The sequence below is a fragment of the Choloepus didactylus genome (genome assembly GCF_015220235.1).
Source record: "Choloepus didactylus isolate mChoDid1 chromosome 26 unlocalized genomic scaffold, mChoDid1.pri SUPER_26_unloc1, whole genome shotgun sequence".
Classification (NCBI taxonomy): domain Eukaryota; kingdom Metazoa; phylum Chordata; class Mammalia; order Pilosa; family Megalonychidae; genus Choloepus; species Choloepus didactylus.
In genome coordinates, this window is record NW_023637614.1 from 3,806,870 (window position 1) to 3,820,470 (window position 13,601).

The following is a 13,601-nucleotide window of genomic DNA, read 5'->3' on the forward strand; positions in this document are numbered from 1 at the left end:
AGTTCAAATCAATACTTTCTGACCTATTGTGTAGGTTGGATTCATTATGTATAAACTGTTACAACAGTTATTCAACCAAGACAGTGAATACTTTAAACCAGGTCTCTGGGATAAAAAGTTCACTGAGGGAGACAAATATGAACAGTTCTAATTTAGAGTCAAGAAACAGATGTTCCTGAGTTCTTGAAGTTTAGTCTGGTTGTCTGGATCTTTTCAAGAAGGACTACTTATTGCTAAGTGTAAAGAGATGACTTCTATTTTTGTAAAGGGTTCCTGAGTTGTGTGCAGATAACTGATGGGACATAAATGCTCAGTAGGGTGCATGTGTCTTGTAAGGGAGCAGCTGGGTTGGCCTGGGGCAGCAGCAGGAGGGCTTTCTGGAAGAAGCTTGAGGAAAGGAACAGTTCTTCCCTTGTGGGATGCCAGCTGCTTGAATCTCAGTATCCTCTGGGTTTTCTATAGTAACAGCACTGTGGAGGTCAATGTTGTCTTTCTTTATTTCATGTCTCAGGCTGTTAAGAACTTTCATCTCAGAAGGTTTGGCACTGACTATCTCACAATCCAGGGAATTCTTGCTGAGGTAAGCATGGAAGCCATCTATTTTGTTGGTGGAAACTGTTGACACTTCACCCATTACCTGAACTTTGTCATTCCTACTATTGACTATCTCCACAGTACCCACCACATCATCAAACACCAGAATGAATTTTTACAATTCTCTACTATAATGGAGTTAATTTTGCCCTTGATTTGCAATGTTGTGTTGACACTCTCGTATATGTAAGCCACCTGTTTCAGCTCCATATCATCAATCACCAGGTTAGAAACATTCTCCTGATTTTCCACTCTCCACTTCTTGCCTGCTAGTTCAAGTAGAGCTGGCTCTTTCTTTGAGGTTGCTTTGATAGTGGGACTGACTCCTAATCTAGGTGCAGAAAACGGTTTGGGGCCATTGTGTACTGGGCCACTCTGTGCCTTCAGGACAGGGATCTTGTGAGTCTTCATATCATCAGATATGTGTTTCAGAGAATATGTGATGCTTCCCCCCTGATTAATCTGGGCAAACAGTGCTGACTATGAAGCAGAGTCATCAGAGCATGAACTGGTGGGGACTGGGGGTTCAAGCATGGTGAGGGGGGAGGAGGACCTGATCCAACAGAGGTTCCAGGAAACAATCCTCTCAGTTCTTTTGCCAAAGGGTGTGTTTTGTTCCAGGCCAGTTCAGTGGTATCATACTCCTTAATGTAAGCCTGCAGCTCTGTCCATATACTCAAGTAGGCTTTGACCCAGTCCACATGCTTCTTATCCACATCTTTGGACTCCTTGAGGACTCAATTTGTATAAAACATGGGAGCTTCACTCATTTCTTTCACATAAGGGCCAGGCTTGGGAACCATAGCCACCCAACCCAGGGCCTGGATGCTTTCACTGACAGATGACAGATGATTGAACAACTTGCTGCCTTGGTTTTTCTCCCAAAAGGTTATCACTTTCTAGATCTGCTTTGAGATGGGTGCCAACAACTCAGAAAGCTTATTACCTGTCAATTGCTAGCACTGAGAGGCTGTAGCCAAGAGAAATCACTCCAACTTCAGACCTGTGTTGACCATTTCTTTATGCTTCTGCCCATCTCCCCAATCTCTTTACTGAACTTCAGATACTCTGCTACAGGACTGGCAAGCAGCAAGTCAAATGCTTGCACATAAGGAGATGCTCCTGCTTTTGGATGCCTGTCTCCATACCCACAGTGCATGCCAAGACTTGGGATACTGCCTCCTGATGCCCCACTACCTTCTCCCATCTTTCTACCAGATTTTGCATGTCAGCCCACCTCAGGATGGTGAACAGTTGCTCTCCACTTCCAGCAAGCTGTGACAGTGTCTTAACTACTTATATTTCAACAATTCTTCAGTCTAACAATTTATGAATCTTAATGCCTGTTCTTTCCATGTTTATTCAAAGATCAAAAATAAAACAATATTTTGAGTAAAGACATTCTGAAATTACACAGCCTTGCGTAATTCCTGTTCTACACATTTACTAAATACATGAAATAAAACAAGAAATTACATGCACACTTAAATGATAAGGCATTTAATACCCAATTCCTGGGTTTTGATACACATGATATTCCTCCAAAATATTCTTGTAACTTTCAATTCCTTAATAGAAAATCTAGGAAGGCTAGTCAAATGTTGCACTAAATTTTGTAGATATTATGGAAGAATCTGAGGATTTTTTTGTTGCTCTTTACTGAAGCAATTATTTTTATGCATATTTAGTAATTTTTTAACCAGAAATATATGCTAATACAGAAATGATGGTCTCTCTGTGCCTTTTGTCTCCTGAACACACATGAAGAGATCTCATTTCCAACAATCTGTTAACCTAATTTTAAAGCATTGTGGTGTCCTCTGACTTTCCCCACAGCCCTCTTGACTATTTATTTCTGTACTTATTATTCAATGGCTAATCAAAGTAGAATAAGTTCAAGTGATCCTACCATATGCATGACTTATGTCTGTGGATATTGGAAGTTTTCCTGATCTCTGTTCATATTCAAACTTCTGTGGGTCTTCCCTTTTCAGAGACAACCTGGAGGTTTCTTTTAGGGCAACAATAACAATTCTTTTGGGCACATATGTAAACTTGCCTAGTTGGCTGGCCCAAAATAAGTCTTCATGGAACTCATGTTTCTGGAGAGATGCTAATCAGAGATGGTAAAAAGAGAAGCACTGTTCCTGTGTAATTATGGTAAAATTAGGCTTTAAATAACTCCTATCACTTCATATATAGAAGTATGTATTTAACATATGAAAGATTTTATGTTAAATATTTGAGGCATACCAATTCACTAGAAAATTTTCAAATAAGTATTTGGCCCCTATTATATGTTCTAGCCTGATGATTTATTACAATATTTCTGTCTAGAATTAGAACATATATAACTTAGACTCTGACAATTAGCTAGGTGAACATGAACCATTATAGAACTTACTCTTTGAGTTTTAAGTCCTTGTGATAAAATATGATTCTGGTAACTAAAGAGTCAGTTGTTTTTCAGAGTAAATGAGGTAATTACATAAAACACTCTTCCTCCTCTACCTCATCTCATCTGTCTTGCTAGATCTGATTAGCTGTAATTCAGCAGTCAGTTTAGGCATTAACTCTTTTGGAAAAACCACCATGGCATTCCATCACCTCATCCCTCCCTAGAGGACATTAGTTGTTATCAATCTGTTAACTCCTGTCACTCTCCTATTATAGCTCCTATTGCTGTATCTCACTTATTTCTCTGTCCCTAGAACCTAGAGGAATGGCAGGTCCAATAAAATGGTACTTACATATTTTTAGTTTTGGTAGTTGACCTAGTAAATTCATATGCATTCTTAAAGATTGGGGAAATTCAGTCTTGGTCAGTTAACTTATCTGAATTCCCCTCTTGAATGTTAATATTTTGGGACCATGGAATTTCTATAGCTATTTACTAATAAGTTCATTTAGTAAAACATATGTAGTATATATACAATGACACTCATTTATTATGTTTGAAAATTTTACTGTGATGAGCTTAGCATAGTGTCCAGCTTATGATTATACTTATCTCTTCAAAAATGATCCTCACAAAATATGAGATCCCAAAGTTGATTTTTAAATTGACTTTGTACTTGATGTTAATTTGGATTTGGTAATACCACATATACAGGAAAGAGTTAGATACAAATATATTACTCTATTTGCTAAAACTGCCTGAAAATCTAGAGCTAGTATAGCTAGATATATTACAGAACTTGGAGGAATTGAACCAGGGCTGAAACTTGGAGAATGAAAGCCATTAGATAAACACTAAGGAGAACACATTTCTGGAAGGCATTCTAAATTGTACATAAGCATGAAGACTGTAAAAATTAGAAACAGCTACATATGTAAAAATATGTAGATAAAATTGGTTGGTGTAATTGCTATTAATCTGTTATTCTAGTATATTGGTGACTAATAATTTTGAATGAATCAAAGTGAACAAAGTAATATAAAATCAATACATTAAATACTATATAATTCCAAATTCTAATTGCTATTATCCCTATAACTTTTCTGAATTATATCAATATGTGTGCAGATTTGTGAACATATAGATCAGTTCATTTTTATTTTTAGTCTTTAAGCATTGCAAATTGTGCATGTAGGAAATATTTCTAAGTATAACTCATGGGAGCAATCTTATTCTAGTATCCTCTGTGCAAAAGCATTGTTATTATATACAGAATGACATATTTTCAAAGGGTTTCTCAATTCCAGTTACATATACATTGGATCTCAGCCTAAAATCCTTGGCAACTTTTATTGCCACTGCTTAGAGATACACTGTTGTTTGAATGAGTGAAGTGCTTTTCAGTAACAATTACTATGAATGGAAAAGATAGTTCCACATAGAGTTGGCTTAAATTTCATTCTAGTTTAGAAAAGACATTATCAAACAAACATGTTTAGGTATATCAAGTTGGTATTAATATGTTCACATAAAGGATACTACCTCCATTTCAAGTGATTGTTTTTATCTTGACATGATTTATCTTCTATCATGAACAAGAAAATGGTATTCAGTTTGGCAATCTGTTACTTGGGATTATATTCTTATTTTGTTCTCCTTGAGCTTATAAAGGGATAATAGGGTTGAGAGCAAATAAGTTTTAAAACTATGCAAATGGCATGAAATTTATCCTGAAATAGTGACCATTTCAAAGAATGATTTTTATACAATGACAAATCTCTTCAGTTATAGGGTGTACAAATAAAAGGATTTTAAATCCTAACATGAAAGCAACAAATTATATTCACTTATATTTCATAACAGAATTGTCACTATAAGATTTACATAAAATTCCCACTATATAATTTATATCCTATACTTAAGTTTTTCAAACATTTTCTTGCACTTTTATTTTTCAGTTCTGTGAATAAGCCAGTATACTACCAAATAGTCCCCTGTAAAATTTCCTCCTCATAGGTAAATGCACAATATGCTCCAGGAGATTTCTTTTTCCTTGATTGCCTTTTTTGTTCTCAAGGTCATTAACTAAGTCAAAGGTCTGAGTAAAATTGGTTGCAATTTAGTCAATAGAGCTACATTTCATGCAACAATTATTATTCTGCTCATGTCAAAGATCACTAAACTCTATCCAGAATTAGTTGAATGTTAATATAGAGATGCTGTCAAAGGACTTAGTAAAGACAACAATTTTCTGAAACAGGTAAAAGCCCTGAAGATCCCTAGTTTTAACAGAAAAGGCTGAGCACAACAGAAATGAAATGGTGTTTTAAGGGCAGTGTGCTACAAATATTCAGGCAAGTAAAGTAGGGATATGCATTTCAGCTTTGTTTTGTTTGCTGTGATGGTTTTGCCACAAACTCTGCCATACCTACTAAGCCTTGACTTATATATGAACATCATGTTAAAAAATAAACTCTGAAGTGCAAATTCCTCTCCATTACAGGAAAAAATATTAAACTTAATTTGATCAACATTTTTATAATTAAAAGATAATATGTAGCATAAGTGGAATTTTTGGCATTCTTTCCAAATAAGATGATAAAAGGCAACCCTGACTGTGGAATTCAGGCCAAGACACTCACTCAAGTGCCATATGAGCTCTTCACCCCTGTACTGCAGAAGCCCTCTCATCCCCAGTGGTACCGGATTGTGTTTTGCATATGTGTTCCATAATAAAAAATATTTTATAGTTAACTGACATCTTTGACAATTCTGTATACTTGCTGGTTAAATAACATATTAAATTTCAAATGTCATCTCTTTTATGTGAACAAATGATGAAAATCCTTGGATTCAGTTGCTAAAAATTGCTGAGACAATATTTGGAATAACATCAGCTTAGTTCCTTCAGCAGTAAGTTTCTTTCTGAGGCATGGAGAGAAGCTTTTATATCCCATAGTTTAAGTTGGGTCTCTACATGTCTATACATACCCTGGCACCTGATGTCAGGGTACAAAGAAATCTTTTGTAAATGGAACAGGGTATGGAGTGACATTGTCCTAGATGGGTCCTAACTGTTGGCTATCAGTGTCCTGATTAAATATTGTGCTCTGTGAAAAATAAGGCCTTGGTCAAAATAATGGGGACATACCCTAAACTTTATGCCCCACCTCTGGAAGAATATGTTCTCCCTCACAGGAGCTTAATCGAGGTTAGAAGTCCTGGTACAAATAAACCTATATAACACTAGTGACTTTGGACTGAATAAGTCAAAAGAGTGCATGTTCATATATGTGTTTGTGTGCATGTGTTTGTTTGAATCTCTTAATATTAGATCTAGAAAAAAATTTCAGAAATGGTGGCATAGAGTATTCTAGGTAGCAGAATTCCAATATCTCACATATTCCACTGGTCTCTAGCTTAACTTTCAAGAAATGCAAATATTACTTTCCCAACCACTGTGACATAGTTTTCTCAGTTACAAAATAGGGTAGTAATAGTACCTACTCAGTGTTTTGTGGATTAAATTTAATATTTTGAAACTAGCTGATTTGTGGAAGAACTATATTCTTTAAAAAATTTCAAATAAAGAGAAATAGTTTTCTCAGATTTATGGTTACTTTGTCATTTCCCAGGGAAGAAATTGATCTGAATTATACCAATGTGTCTCTCAACATATTTTTATGAATGTCAGACATAAAGGAGTCAAACTGCCTATACTTAAAAAATCTCTATAATAATACAAAGCAGAAACATGTATGGCCACTGATCTAAAGATAACTCTTACTCCTACACTGAAAAGAGGGCAAAATGTAGATTCTACATGTAATCAATAATAACATATTCAGTCATCAATAATAACATATTTAGGCAATATCAATAAACTTCCAGTTCATACCACCCTCTTTATTTGAAAAGTACATAAATAATACTCAGAAGTAGTTTTTGCTCCCATGCGAATGCAATATCCAAACTCATCAGAATCTGAGATAACTGAATCTGACTTGAAGTTTAAATTAAGTCTTATGAACTAAAAGTAATGTAACTTAAAATTCAACTGAGATGAATAGTGTCATCCAAATCCATATGAATGAAAAGCCAGTTGATTTCACATAGCCCAAATTAGGTCCTCTCAGGAAATTAATGATTAGTGATATTAAGATATTTGAATGTTAGGTGAAAAACCTTGTAATAAAAATGTTCATATACTTATATTTAATTATGATAGAGAAATGATTCTTCCAATCACTACTGGTTGGGTCCAAAATTAAGGCACAACTTCAAAACTAGTTTAGAGAATTAAACAAATGATTTACTACACTTAATAACATTGATTTGGACAGAAGTCTTATTGATTCCATTTTTAAATTCATTATTTTGTATTTGCAATCTATAGAATTTTTTTTCAAATGCTAAGACAGGGTTTAGAATAAAAAATCCCAGAGTATAAATTCTTTCCAAAATAAGATGGCATTCAGGTATTGAAGTGGTTTCCTTTATTGCACACTACTTTTTGCCTATCTCATGTGAACATCCAGGTGACAATGACATTTATGTGACAGTCCCTGTGCACTCATTACTGTGGATGAATGGAAAGGTTACATTTGGAACGGCAAACCTTTTTGCAGTCATACTGAGAAATAATTTACTCATCAAAGATTGAGCTACCCAGAAGATTGAGAGCTTTTCAACAGACCGTTATGGACTAGATGATTTAACTCTCTAAGGCAATGTGAAGTCCCCAGTCAGATACTGAAAATAAGCAAAATCTTTCTACAAGGATAAGCTAATTACCATTTTGGAAAGCATTAAGAATGGAATATTAATGTTTTATGTATAATGATTTAACTTCACATAGCTGAAAATGGAGGGTGCTGCATATGTGGTGCATAACCAACCTTCTCATTGAAAAAAAATAACTTGATGGTCATAGTATGAAAAAGCATCTTTGGTTCCATTTCTACTTCCCCTGTGACATCCAGATATCAGAGACCATAGTCATGCTACAAGGAAGGAATGACTAAAACAGACCAACATCAGAACTCATTCCATGTTGAGGTACAGGACACAAGCCATTTTTGTTTGAGGTTCTTTCCTCTCTCAACACTTGAATGCTATGTTAGAGGAAAATTTTAGCTGCTCTATTTGGGATAAGAAGATAGAGGAGCAAAATTAGCCCTTTCAACTGTGTCCAGGAATAGTTATTCACCAATGAGACTTCATGGATCAGAATATTTGTGGGTAGCCTTCAATCTCTTACTTTCCTCAATGCAAATAGTCTCACTTAAAGAAATGAACCTTATGATAGGTATCTCTCAACTGAAATGCTTTGAGTGTGGGCAATTTAGATGAAATAAAATATAAACCTTATATGGAACCTAACCTTTCCAAGTTTCAGTTTCTTCAGAAACAAGAATATATCTGCCCTACTTACCTTACATTTCATGGTGGATAAAAGATGATACACATGAAAGCATTTGACACCTAACAGGCTTATCTCATGGTTCTCTTGCCTTTGTGCCTCTTACCCTCTTTATTAGTCATGGTTTTGTTGTCACATTTTGCATGAAATCCAGAAGTGAATGTATGGAAAGCAGCTTTATCAAACTGTAGAACATAGGGTTGGGTTTGAACCCATGCAGACAGATTTATTTTATTTTGTCAAGGTACTTAAAATACACCTGAACCTTGGATTTCCTATTTGAAGAAGTATTTTTATGTGACAAATTAAAATGATTCTCACTAAACTATAATTATGACTAATTCACATCAATATTACCAATTCTCTACCATATTCCTTGTTATACAGATGAGGAGTTTTAGGATTCAGATGTATGTCAAGAGACAAACAGCTAATAAGTGGTGGAACAGGGATTAACCAGAATCTCATGAACTTTAAAAAGGAAGATCTTTTCATTTAAAACACTTTCATGAGCACCTAAAGTCTAATTCAATAGCTTCATTACAGTGAAATTCTTACCACTGTTAAAGAATTAAAAGATACTATACTTTAACAAATTCTGATTATAATCCAAAAGCCTAGGCTTGATTACTTGACAAATAGTGTTACCTGGATTCTTGTGATATGAAGAGAAATCTGGAAATTAACAGAATTTTTAGAAATATTGAATATACTAGGATTATGATTAAAAAAATTCAAGAAAACATTCCTAACACAGGTGAAACTAAGCCATTGATTATTATGTGGTTTTAGAAATGCTTTGTGTGTATTTAGAGGTAATAAACAGCTTGTTTTATCTATATGTATGTTTGGCTAGGATAGTATTCACAAAATAAGTTTTTTTCTACAATATGCAAACAATTTATTCTGTCTTTAAATGTTGTCTCCATCCCTCAGAATCATTTCTGTGAGATTTTACCATTCATTTCAAACTCTTCTTTCTTTATGAAAAGAAGCAGAGAATCACCTGGATGGATCTGGGAAGTAGTAAAGGCTGTGAAATGGATGTTCCAGGAGTATGGTTGCCAAAACTCAGCACTAAATTAAGTTAAAAAGCTAAAATCCAAGGCACTCATTTTAATTGGAATTTCAGGTAACAGAAAAATACTTGTTTTAGTATAAGTATGCCTGAAATATTGCATGGGCCATACCTATAGTGAAATTAATTATACCTGAAACAAACCTAAACAATGTTTTCTATGCTGCATACAACATGACCACAAATTTTGCATCTTTAAAAACTATCATTATCCCCAGTTCCTGTAGGTAAAACTTTCAGGCAGTCCTGACTTACCAATGGGTTCTCAGGGTCTAACAAGGCTGAAGTCATAAGCATAGGCTTGGCTGTGCTGACACAGAGATTTGCCTAGAAAAGAATCCATTTCCAAATTCCCTCACTGTTGGAAATTTTTGTGGTTGTATAATTCATGGCAGAATACTTTTCCAAAGCCAGAATAATGAAGAGAGAATTTCTGCTGCTTTGTACCTCTGCCTTGAAGAAATCCTTGTCTTTTTTTGAAAAGCTCACATGATCAGGTCAGGTCTACCAGGATAATCTCATTTTTGACAAAGTTAACTGATTAAGCACCTTAATTACATATGCAAAGCCTGTACCCTTTGCTATATAAAACAACAATCACTGGTCTGATACCAGCATTATTTAGAAGCAGGTCCAGATTCTGTCCACAAGTGGGAAAGAGGATTACAAGTTGCATCTCACTGGGGGTCACCCCAAGAGGGTCTATGACACTGGGCCTTCTGTGATTTATTTGGCAAGCATACACAGGAGAGCAGGTGTTTTGAGGATGCAGCAACATATTTACACATAGTAAACACAAATTATTTAAGTGATGCATACAAAGATAATATAAGAATCAAGAATTTAGATGGCACATATGGCTTATAGCTTTCTTGTAGCTCCCTATATCTGTTGCCATTTTTTTCAAGGTGAAGTTGTGCCAAAATAAGTCTGGTTAAAAATTGGCATCACAGTTTTTAATCACAGAAAAATAGAGAAATGCTGATACTTTTAGAATTACTATAACTCTATCATTTGTCCATTAATTCAGTAAATATTGAGTTACCAGTTTGTGGAAGAATTGTTAGGCTCCAGCAATACATAAGGTAATATTCCACTCATCCCCTAAAAGAACCTACAATATAGAACAAGCATTTATAGTCAGATTAGAATTTACCAATTTTCATCAGAAAACCTTTGCTTTGAAGGCTTTCACTGAAATTTTAGTCTGTCAAGATTGTGGGGGCTCTACACTCAAACTTTGGAAATGATGGCCTATTGCATCCAATATCTTTTACTTGGAAATACATATGCATGTTATTATGGAAAGTCTCTGACACATTTTATAGAGAGAAGCTTTTAACTTAGTATGCTCTAGTATTCACAGTAATCTTGTACTGTGGAAAGATTTTCATGTAACACATAGAAACATCTTGTAGAACCAGAGTTCCATCAAACATTTTTTGGATGTGTTGCAGTAGTGAGTTGGAGTTGAGAAGAAATATGCTATAGGTAAGGGGCAGGTTACTGGCACTTCAAGGTTGAAATGATTAATTACAGTAACTTCCACATCTTTTTTGCTTCAGCATCTAAATATTTGCCTAAGACCCAAATCTCTGTCTATAATTCTCCCCTTTCCTGTGCCCCACTTTGTTACTTAGAAAGCCCTTTCCATTCTAAGTCAGTGTGACAAAAGACCAACGGTGTCTCACTGGCTATCATAACTGTCCTGAAAGAAAAACTCTTCTTGGGGTCTGATTAGAAAAGAGCACCTCTGACAGACTGTTACAACATTTTCAGTGACAGAAACATTTTCTCTGCATCTGTGTGGACGCTGGTGAAGGAAAAGGGTGTCAGGGAGGTGCATAAAAGGGGTCCATTTTACCCTTACATTTTACTCCCAATAATTTTACTGCTGTCTGGAAACATCTGATAGCAGTACACCTGGACAGAAACTGAATGAATTCCATTTAAATATTTCAACAACTAAAAACATTAAATCATTATTTGTTTATAATTAAATTCAGTGATTATACTAAAACTATAATTCACAATTTAAATGAGTATTCTGTAATTCATTAATAATCACTGACTCAGCAAAAGAATATGTCAAGAGCGCTATCTTTCAAAGGATACAGAATTCAGTGTGTTTCTTATGTATGTTGGAAGTATAAACTTCTTACAGCAATGAAATCCATGGAGACCACCTGAGAACTGTTTCTGAGTTACCAGCTATGACCACCTGCTTTCAGAACCTGTCTTTGTGCAGGTCTTTGCCTGTACAAAGAGTGTGATAGTTTTTCATGAATTGAGCTTTATTCAGTAGCTTGCATGCTAGTTCAGCTTTTATTTCCTCTGCTTCCACTTCTCAGCCATCAATATTCTATAGTGCTTTAGCTTGTCAGATAATGGGGTTTTGTGGTGGGTGTTTTCTCTGTCTGACTTGTTTGTGACCACCTTGCTTTAACTTGTCAGTCAGTATGGGGTTTGACCTCTCATCATTCACTCTTACAGACTAACCACATAAAGCTGAATTGTAATGAGTGTGACTCCATTGCTACTAGGCTCCCAGTGTATCACAACTGAGGAATTGTTTAAATTTGATTAAGTATGAGTTGAAAGCTACAGAATGATATTCTGTCTGTTAGCATGCCAAAGATATGCTCACTTCCTTATTAGGTTCATTAGCTCATATCTGAACACATCATTTAATTGGCATTTCACTACATTATACATCCCTGATCAAAACAATTTAGCTGAAAACTTTTAACTCTGTCTTGCCTGGGAATGGATCTTATTGATAGTGGATAATATATGACCTAGGATGCCTTCAAACAGACTGTTAACCTAATATGTTTCTAATGTTCACTCACCATTGCACAGCATTACATGATGATTCTTGAGGAAATGTCTCAAGGAATTTGACAGTAACACATGCTGCTGAAGAAATTTATAAAGGGCTGAAAACACTTGAAACCAGTCAAAGAAATATAAAGTTGCCCAGTCATCAGTAGTGACTAAGTTTAAAATTGGGGTAAACCGATGTATTCTGATTTTAGAGATAAATGAGTGAAGATTGTTGATGTCTGATTCTCAGGCAAATCTGGGTACCTCACTGTTTATTCCCAAATGACAAATAATATAACAATAATGGAACCATCTCTTTTGGCACTATTGATATTTGATATTGTCAAACCAAACTGCATTTTTGTAATTCTATTTCAACCATTTTTAAACACCTTTAAAAATCATTACAGCTACTTTACAAAGCTGGAAGAATAAAAGTTTATTTTGAAGAAAAAATGGTGGGAAGTACAGAGATTAAAACTACTTAAATAATTAAAAATTTTACCTACACACCCAATATTTATATTCTGATATTTTATTTCAAGCATATGCATATACATGCACACATAAGTGTGTTTAAAATAGAACACTTTTGGAAATCAGAAAACCAATAACTAAACCTAGAGGTATTCTATAGTTCATTCCCTCATTGTACTGTTTCTCTCCTTTTCTTGGCACACATCTTAATTTTTGTTTGATAGATAGTTAGGACATTATACAAATTACCATTTAGGAAATTTATCTTGCTATTTCCTTGAGATTCTATGGGAAAAACTGTGTATAGTCTAAGTGATGCATGCCAATTTCCCACTTAAACATATCAAAATGAGATATATCAAATCTTAAATATATCAAATGGGAGTTTTTGTTTGAAAAAAATGATATACTCTATCTGACAAAACAAAGGACTTAAATTCTTAGGGGCCCAAAGTCTTACAATGACCAAAAGATGTCATGTCATTTGCTGTGTCCAAAGGTACAATATTATCATGGCCATGATCAGATCATACATTAAGTACATTGCTGCAATTATCACTGCTTCCACAGTCAGATGAATTGTGGGACTTCTCTTCCAGTGTGGCAGGGTTGACACAATTTGGCCATCAGTATGACATAATGCTCTTCTTCTGACTTCTGTTTTTTTGATTTTTGTGTTTTTATTTTATGTAACATTTCCTCTTTCAGAGTGTTTTCCTTCAGCTTTGGTTACAACTATCTCAGTTAGGGATTTTCTGTTGATTATATTCCTAAACATTGATCTGGAAACATTCTTGTTACATGAA

At 34.9% G+C, this 13,601-nt stretch overlaps 1 pseudogene; it reads right to left on the reverse strand.

The window, feature by feature from the left end:
- Positions 1-310: 310 nt before the first annotated feature.
- The window catches only part of LOC119525727, a 34,118-nt pseudogene continuing 20,827 nt past the window's right edge, over positions 311-13,601 (reverse strand).